Here is a 9267-nt window from a genome sequence, read left to right as displayed (position 1 = left end):
TTCAGTGGTGAATGTCAGAAAATGCCATGGTTATGTCAGTTGAGGTTCTCTAGTCAAGGAAATAGAAAGGAATAATTCTAGGCTAAAGTAAGAGAAGAGGTATAGCTATTTGAATCTTTACAGTGTCTACCCAGTGTCCAAAAATCCTATCCAGCTATACTGCAGGACTTTCTGCTTTGTTCCTGGCCATATGTAAAGGACAGCATCTACCTGCCATCAGGTCTCCTACCTCTGTCCTTGGAAATACTTAAAATCCAAATGGATATGGTCCTGAATAGCCTGCTCTTGCTGACTCTACTTGAGCAGGGGGCTGCAGTAGACAACCTTCAGAGGTCCCTTCCCATTTAAAGTGTTTTGTGATTCTACGATTTTCATGCTTATATAGCTTGCTTTACTGAAACTGACTTTTATTCTCCATCCCTTATGCAGTTCCTGAGAGTACATCTATCTTTCTTTCCAGTTCTGCCCAATTTTGGCATGACACATACTTAATTTTGGGAAAAAAAATTTATTTTTAGGTTATTCTGTTTAGTTAATCACTAACCAAATAAATTACAAATCAAAAGAATTGAATCTTCTTCCCAAACAGGTGTACATATTGCTTGGAGTAAAACAGTAGCATTGGTAAAACTTAGCTGTTCAGACAACTTCTGTATATTTTGTGTTCCCCTGCCTTGCTCACCTCCTTTTCCTTCTGCCACAGAAAACCCAGCATTATTTTATATCCATCAATTTATGTAGTGTTTGTCAGCTATTGGCAGATTATGACCATTGTATAATGCAAAATTTAAAGTTTTTCCAGGATACAGACTTCCAACATTTTTATTATGTCATCTTAGCATTTTTAGCAGAGAATTATAACATCTATGTGGCATCAGTAACAAGCAAAAATCAGAACCAAAATCACAAGAGCCCTAAAAGCTCCTTACATCAGACAAATGCGTGCTTGTTAGACACAATTTAGGATAGATGGTATCTGTCAGCGCACAACAGCGTTTCCTAAGGAAAGCTGGACCTCAGGGTAACTTAAGAGAAGATTTCTAAAAGCACCGAGGAACACATGGGATCGCCAGGTCCTGGCAGGGGCTGGTCACGATAGTACCCGACGCGATCCTCCGCGCTGCAAGGTGTCTCTGCCTGAGCCTTCCCGCGGCAGCGGCTCTGCCTCCCTAGGGAATCCCTTCCTCGTCCTCCTCAGCGGGAGAACGAGCCAGCAGGGCGGTCAGAACCAATTTATTCCCAGGGAGAGGGATAAGCAGCTAATTAATTAATGTGGCGGGCACCGAGACCAAAAGCAGCGCTGCAAGGTTTGGGGTGTGTTGGCTCCTGAGCCCCTCGGCTGTAGAGCTGACTTTCTTTATTCATGTTTTTCTCCATAAATGAGGAGGAGGCTGGGGGGCGGCCGCGGGACGATGCGGAGCCCCCGGCGCGGCGCGGGCTGGCGCACAGCCTTTCTTCGCGCCTTGCACAAGTGTCAGGGGCGCGGGGCACACCTCAGGGTTAGCAGAAAACAACAACAAGATAATGGCCCCTAATGCGCACCTGGGCACGGATCACACGTGGGCCGCTCCCTTCCTGTGCGAGTGGCGGGGAGCCCGCCTGCCGCGGCGCGGCGCGGCTCGCTCCGCGGGGAGGGACCGACGCGTCCGGCGGTGGGCAGGGAGGGAGGCAGGCAGGGAATCACCTTATTAAACGCATACACCGGGGCGGGCGGCTGCCACCGCCGCCCCGTCCATGCCCGCGGAGAGCCCGAGAGCGCCGCGCTCCCCCCGCTGCCGCTGCCGGCGGGAGATCCCCGCGCAGAGCCCCGCAGAGCCCGGCATGGCGCGGCGCGGCCGCTTCCAGCGCCTCTTCGGCCGCAGCGAGTCGGAGGACTCGGAGCCCGAGGGGGCGGCCGCCGCCCCCCGCCGCCGTCCCTCCGCCGCCGCCGCGCCCAAGCGGCGCCCCGCGTTCCCGCACTGGCGCCCGAAGAAGAAGGAGCAGCATCCCCGGGAGGGCGGCGGTGCCGCGCCCGCCTGGACCCCACCGCCCGCCTCGCACCTCGAGTCCCCGGCCCCCCGGTAAGCGCCACACCCGAGCGGGCGGTGGGGGGACTGGGGGCCGGGCACGGCTGGAGGCCAGGGCTTTTCCTGTCGAGGAGGGAAGAGAATGTCCCGGAGCCGCCTTCCCGTCCCGCGTTCGCCCCAGCCTGCTGGCGGAGCGGCGCCCGAGCCGTGTTGACAAACAGCAGCGCCCGTGTGAATAAGTAACAGTCAGCCTGTGCCCGGAGCAGGGGGAGGCTTCCTGGCCCAAACCAGCCTCCTAAGGGCGGCTGGGGTATGTGAATGGCTTGTACTCTTCCGCAGCAGTGGGCTTGTTCCGTGCTGGCGTTTTCTGGACGCAGTAGAGGAGCAAGATGAAAGAGAAGGGCTTGACAGCACTCTGCTTCAGTGCTCCCCATTGCTGTTGCTCCCCAGTGTGGTGCAAGTCTCCCATGAGTAATGACTATCTAGTGCATGCTGGCTTCTTGGGGACACAGGTATTCCCCGGGGGATGTTTAGAGCCTGTGGCCACAGCACAAGGAACCTCAGTGAGACTGTGGGGTTGCCGTGCAGTAAAACCTCTGACGTGAAGGTAATTCACAGTAGCATATGGTGAACTTGAGGCTACGTCAGGAAAGGGTTGGTTAGTACTGCTCAGATCTGAACATCGCAAGCCAGGCAGTGAGAAGCTGCCAGTGCTGCCTACATTGAAAAAAAAAAAAAAAAAAAAAAAAAAAGTTGTGAGCTATTAATCTCTCAGGTGTTTGCTTCAAATTGAGATATCTGTAAGTTTCAGAAGGTAGTTCTGTATGAAAGTGTTAGTACTTGCTGAAAAGTAGACATCAGACAGAACTTAGAACTTGACTAAAGTAGTCTAATTTTGTTTGTATTTTGTGTTGAAATGTATTATTAAAGACTTTAAACACCAAACTCATCTATAAAAGGAGAAAAAAGCACTTATGTTTACATATTTTTAGGAAAGAGAAAATGAAGTCTGCTTTTCAGAACTTTTAAACTGGAAAATGATGTATTTCAGAATGCTGTTGAATGGCCAAGCTCAAGGCATTGCTGCAGGTGACATCAATGAGGAGCAGATCCCTCTTTTGCCTTCCAGAGGCCAGATAAAACAGAAGGGGATGGGATCACAGTATAGCTCAGGGTGGAAGGGAGCCCCACTGAGGCTGACTCTGAGTTCAGATCCCATTTGCTCAGGACTGTGTCCACTTGAGGTTTGAAATCTTCCAAGAGGAGAGAGTGCACAACAACTTTGGCCAAGCTGCGTTAACTACTGTCTTGTATGAAATGGTTTCTTCTGGTAGATGGCTGGAACATATTTCCATTCACAGCTTGTGCTGCACCTGCCATGCACTACTGAAGAGCCCCGTGGCTCTTGGTGACCCTCTCATGCATACTGACAGGCAGGTGATGGGTTCTCTCTGTACTCATCTCTTCCCTAGGCTGAACCTGCTTCCCCAGCCACTCCTCAGGGCAAGATCTTCAGCCCCTCAGTGTCTTGGGGCCCTGTGCTCTTTTTATCAGTGTATTTTATATTGAGGGGCCCAAAACTGAATAGAATATCTAGATGTGGGCAAATGAATGGTGGTGTAGGAGAAGTGGCATAAGTCTTTAATCTAGGTGAGGGTTCATTTTTCTTCCAGATACCAGGATGTTTTTACTGCATAAATTTGTTTTCAGGTTCTGGCCTAAATTACAAGAGAAGTCTAATAATTGCAAGTCTGCTGAAAGGACAGGGTTGTCACTGCTGTCACACTGTTACAAAACTCTAGGGGGTTCGGGTTTTGGTCAGGGAACCAATCCTTCTGCTATTGATATCAGGCTGGGTTTATGAAAATACACATATGTCTATGTCACCGTCTTTAACTGCAGTTGGTCATCTTCAGAGGGCACAAACTTCTCTTGTTTGTGTACCTTTCTACCACCCTTGCCTTAAAAAAAAATAAAAATAAAGCAACAAGCTGAGTTTTTAGTATAGAGCCAAAACCACTAAATACATTTTAAAAAGTATGTTGAGGATTATGATAGCACTTCTCAAAAGACGTGGTTTGAAGTATTTAATTTTTATTGCATGCATGGCAGGCTGTAATGCTTGGTCTCAAGAGTACTGTATAGGACAGATAGAGCATCCTGTTAACAGGGATGACTTTGAAGATATGAGATGCTAAATTAGTGGCCGTGGTTTTAGCTATGGTTTGGTACATGGCAAGCACGACAGCTGTCAGTTTGAAGACACCTATTTATATGGCACTCCAGTTTAAACATTGTCTCATCATCAGCTGTTTTGCTTGTCTTATGTTATTTTTTCAGGTAGCCAGTACTTTTCCTTGCTGTTAGTTATTTATCTGGAAGAGCAGAACCCAGCATGGCATAAAAAAATCTTGTGATAAAAACCTAACAAGCATCCCAGCTCCTTAAACTTGAAGTTACAAGAATAGATTCTCCTGTCTTTATGAAATTTGTGTTGTACTGCCTGCATTCATAGGTGTCAGGGCAGCCAGATGAACTCCTCTGATTACTTTTTCCACCAAAAGCTTGTAGAATCTCCCTCAGATAACAGCTACAAGTTTGAGCCTCTTAACAGAAGTAGGTGCAGTGAAAAGAAAAAGAATTACAGTTGTCACCATGCTGTGGGTAACTGCATCATATTATGAAACAAATTTTTACTTGGTCTCTTGGAGGTCACATCCTTATACAGCTGTCATAGTTTGGACACTGAATGATCTCCACCCAATGGCAACTTTAAAAATGAAGAGGATTTCTTGGAATTTAGCTTTGTAGCAGGAAGCTGACTACAGAAGGACAAAAAAAACTGTTTATCTTTGGGTGTGTTTGTTTAGCAGTACTTCTCACAATGTATGCTACCCTGTGAATCTTGAGCTTTTTTTATTTGATGGTCAAGACCAGACAAGTTACTTGGTCCAGTTATGAGTTGGCTACCATAAAAATGACAGTAGTTAGATTCTTGCCTGAGATGTGTCAGTGTAATCACTGTGAAAAAGGAGGATATTTTTGCTGCTTATTGCTTCCTCAGTTGGAAGAAACACAGATATTTGATATTGAGCATGTTAGAAACACTACCACCAGCAACACTCCTTGTTTTTATTACTTTCCTCTCCCCTGATTAAATGAACTCAGCTCGCCTTCATCAACATGCTAAATATGTGAAGGCGAAGAAACCTGTGTGACTGTTATTCTACAGTGATTTGACAAGGAAATAAAAGATATTAAGGGTTCAGTAATAGCATAAAAACAGTGAGAGGGAAACAGTATTAGGCTGCATCCAAGGAAAGTTCCTACTGTGGAATTATACCTTATCTTGGGGAGGAACATGCACCTCCACAAGATATGTGGAACCTGAAGAAACATTATGTTTTTAGTGGAGAAAGTGTCAGAGAGGCCAAGATCTTGTATCTCTTCCCTACTTCCATGTTCTTACTCTAAGTTACTCTTCTGTGACTTCTGTGTTAGAAGAGGTGAAGGAGCTGTGCTTTACAGCCCACGTGTAACATCACGTTTTGGAAAAAGATGAAGAGCAAATGCTTCATCCTGTGAAAAAACGTGTGTAATAACATACAGTGTTAGTAGCTCAGTTGATTGATAGGAATAAAATGTAGAAAACTGTTATACAGTTTGCTGTTTTGTAAAGTACAAACCCTCAATTCAATGTACTATTTATGGGTAATTTCACATTTGTGCGTTGTCTGGTTGAAAAAAAGAAAAAGGAAACATTCACCTGTGTTCTTTTGTAAGATTGAATATGGATTTCTGCAAGTGTTCCTAGCTGCACTAAGTGGGAGGTGGAAATGGACAAGGGTAATTCAGTTTGATGTATAATTCTTAGTAATCTGTAATGTAAGCATAACACGTTAGGAATAGACTTAGTATTTTAATTTTTTTTATAGGGGAGTGAAGATCTTTTAAGATATCACAATCAAAGAATTAAAAGCAGAACTTTTTTCTGAGTTGTTTTCTATACTGTGACCTAGTGAGGAAATTGATCCTTAGAAAAAAAATACGTGTTTCTAGAAAGATACTAAGATAAGAGGAATGACTTACTAAAACACTCATTTGCTTTTTTTTTTTGCATTTTTAAGGAGTAAAAAATACTGTCCTGTGAAAGTGTAATGACATCTGTGCCATGAAAGTAGTAGTTTGTCTTTCCTTAAGGAGTTTAACATCAACTGCTGCTTCTGTGTTGCTGATTTTGTGGGTTTGGTGGCCGTGTAAACACCAGGGTGAAGAACACTCTCTTTTTCATTTTGTCCTTTTCAAAATCAAATGACAGTCTGAAAAATATGAACCAGTAAGACTGCTGATGCCTTCCTGGTCAGCTTGCTTGGATGTCAGGGTGTGAAAGGCAGATCCTGGTAGAGAAGAGTGGCACCTCATTCGTGACTGATGTTGTGCACAAAAATTGCTGACTTTCTTTGCTCATGCTTTTTCAGTTAATCTAGAAAAAAAAATCTTAAGAAAAAAAAAAAGAAGAAGCAAGGTAGTGGACTCATGCCATTCACAGTCAAAGATTTTTCCTTTTTATTTTGGGGGTGTTACTGGCTTTGTTGGGTGTTTATATGAAGAGATGGTATACCTTCTGTGTCCAGGTGAATCTGATCCACAGTAGTGCTGAGTTCCATTCAGGTAATAGGAGTTCTGTACTGAAAATTTAAATGCCTGTTAAAACAAGCAGTGTTGTGAAAAAGCAGGTTCTATCCTACTCGAACTAGGTGCCAGTCTTGGCACCTCTGGTTTTTGTGTGTCAGATCCACACTTGGAAATAGTGACAAATCAAAATAGAAAGGTCTTTTGGGAAATTACTCTTATAAAATACCACTATAGAAACCACCCAGGAAGGTGCACAAACAAAAAGTTCTTATTGAATGCAGGTACATACAGTTGGCACTTAGTAATGCATGGAGTGCTAAAAACAATGTTAAATACTGAATGCATACCACTTCAGTGAGTACCACTTGTCTCAATGAGAAAACTGCAGTTTTCAGTCTCTACTCTTTCTCAGCACACCTATCTCTTGCCTTTTCCTTTTCTCCTTGTCTTGGTCCTTGCTCCTACAATTCTGTCCCATCTTTCCCTCCCTCTCCATCCTCTCAAGATTTACATCATGCAGTTTATGCTGCACACTCTAGTGGATTTCTGCTTGCATGGAACAAAGAGAAGACTGGTACTTTATTGTACCTGTGGTGATCTCGGGGAAGAGGCAGGACAACATTTGTGGACAGAAATAAGTGTGTTATAGAAAGGGTCAATATAATTAGTTACATTTACTTCATGTACAAGATGACATCCATATCCTCTAATTTCAGATATCTGCATCTGAAATAGTTCTTCACTTTATAATCAAGGAGGGCAAATAGTTATGTCTGGTGTGCACCTTAAGGTGAGTGTCTAAACCAAGCTAAATGAATTGCATATTAGAAGTATAAGTTTTTTCTCATTGACTTCAAAAGCTGCCTGAAGGTGACACCTTCAACATCTAAATTTGGGCATCTAAATTCCATCAATGTTACCCAATGCTGGGGAGTCCATAGGCTGACACTTCCATGTAGGAGATCCTACAGTGCAAAGTCAAACAGTTGTGAGCTTCAAAAACTGTGTTCTCATTTTTCATATGCAGCTTTAAGGCACCTTCTTTGTTTGCAAGCAGTCTGGTTTGAGAGACTTATTTTTGCATAATTTCTGTTATTCAGGATATTATGTTATTCATTTCATTGTGGTTAAGACTTTCCAAGTTTCTTTAGGGAACAGGGATTGACCCCTACTTCTGCATTTTCTTGGGATGGCTGGGAAAGGTATGGGAAACAAATCTCTCCCAGACAGCTTGAGAAAGAGAACAGGGGAAGCAGGAGAAAAGGGCGAGGACACTACTACACCTATGGTCTGATTTGCTGAAGTTTAGCCAAAATAGTAATGGTTAGGAAAGTTAAATTCAGCTGGAAATATAATCCTGTGATAGGAAAGATAAAGAACTGTTAATACTAGGTAATTCTTCCTTTAGCAGTTTGCATTTAAAAATAGAATAAAAACATGAGGACCTGTTCTGTCACCAGAGGTTCCTGTGCAAGGAGGAAAAAACCCCTCTTCTTCAGCTTTCAGAAGAGACAGAAGTCATCCAAGTGGTTTGCATGTGTGTAATGTATCTGATAGAGGTGTATCTTTGTATATATGATTCTTGTATTTGTCACACCAGCAAACTTTCTGCTGTACATCTTATCTTCACATATGTTTGTTCATGCTGCCCCATACTGTGAGCTCCCACAATCAGTCATCAAATATTTCCTCATTCGGTGCTCCCTTGAGACAAGAAGAGAAAGATAGGCAAAGACTGATCAATATAAGAGATTGGCCTCCTTTAGTGCTGGAAAAAATCCCCCCATAATATTTATTTAAAGAAAATAAGATACCATCTTCTGTATTATTCTGGAACTGTACGTGGAAATTCTGAAATAAAAACTTTAAAAAAATGTTAGTTGGATAAAATGTCTTCATGGTACCTGAATCCTTTATTCATTTAGAATTCACAGTTATAAAGTCAACCAAACTAAAATTTAAAAATTTCCTGAGCTATGAAAATTTGTAAAACAGGTATATTTGATGAATTCCCCAAATCCTGAGTTTCAGGTAGAGCCCAATGCCAGAAGCAAAACTTTATTTGTTGTCCCAAAATAGGTTCTTTTATTCTGTGTGTGAGGGGCCAATCCACACACGTAGTCCAGGTGTTTGATTTATTTATGGTTCTGTGCAGAAAGGTGTGCTGGGTGTCAAACCCACAAGGCCAACACTACCAAAACATTTCACTATACATTTTAGCAAACACAAGCCTTAATTCATTGGCTACAAGTTTCACAGTTCTCATATTAATTGGTGTCCTATCTTCTATTGCTTAATGATTCTCTCTTCTCATGCTAATCAGTCCCACGGTGTTTCTCTTTTCTTGGGCTGATGGGTTTTTGGGTCAGTGATCTGTGAGTGGTGGTTGGGATCTCCCCCTGCAGAATTCCCTTTTACCCAGTCACAGCTGGTTCAGCACAGTTGCTGGGTAAGGTTTATTCGTTTCTTCCTTATCTTGGGGGTTCTGCCCGATGTCCTTGTGGCCCATAAATTCTGCATTCTTTGTGTCTGCTGTCAGTGGTACAACTTTTCACCAACTTTGTTAACCTCCCTCTGGGTGTGCAATCACTGAAGCCTGCCAGGCCCTAAAGCTTAGCAAGACAAT

General features: G+C 43.5%; 1 protein-coding gene across 1 annotated transcript in view; it reads left to right on the top strand.

Moving 5' to 3' along the window:
• The first annotated feature begins 2042 nt into the window (after positions 1 to 2042).
• The window catches only part of CRYBG1 (crystallin beta-gamma domain containing 1), a 95950-nt gene continuing 88725 nt past the window's right edge, over positions 2043 to 9267 (top strand). Inside the window, exon 1 of the mRNA XM_059842348.1 lies at positions 2043 to 2060. The gene's annotated coding sequence lies outside the window, so the exon portion shown is untranslated. The remainder of the gene's footprint in view (positions 2061 to 9267) is intronic.

Source organism: Haemorhous mexicanus, chromosome 3 (genome assembly GCF_027477595.1).
Source record: "Haemorhous mexicanus isolate bHaeMex1 chromosome 3, bHaeMex1.pri, whole genome shotgun sequence".
Classification (NCBI taxonomy): Eukaryota; Metazoa; Chordata; class Aves; order Passeriformes; family Fringillidae; genus Haemorhous; species Haemorhous mexicanus.
The sequence above is the reverse complement of the archived record's forward strand: the minus strand, read 5'-3'. Positions and strand labels throughout refer to the sequence as shown.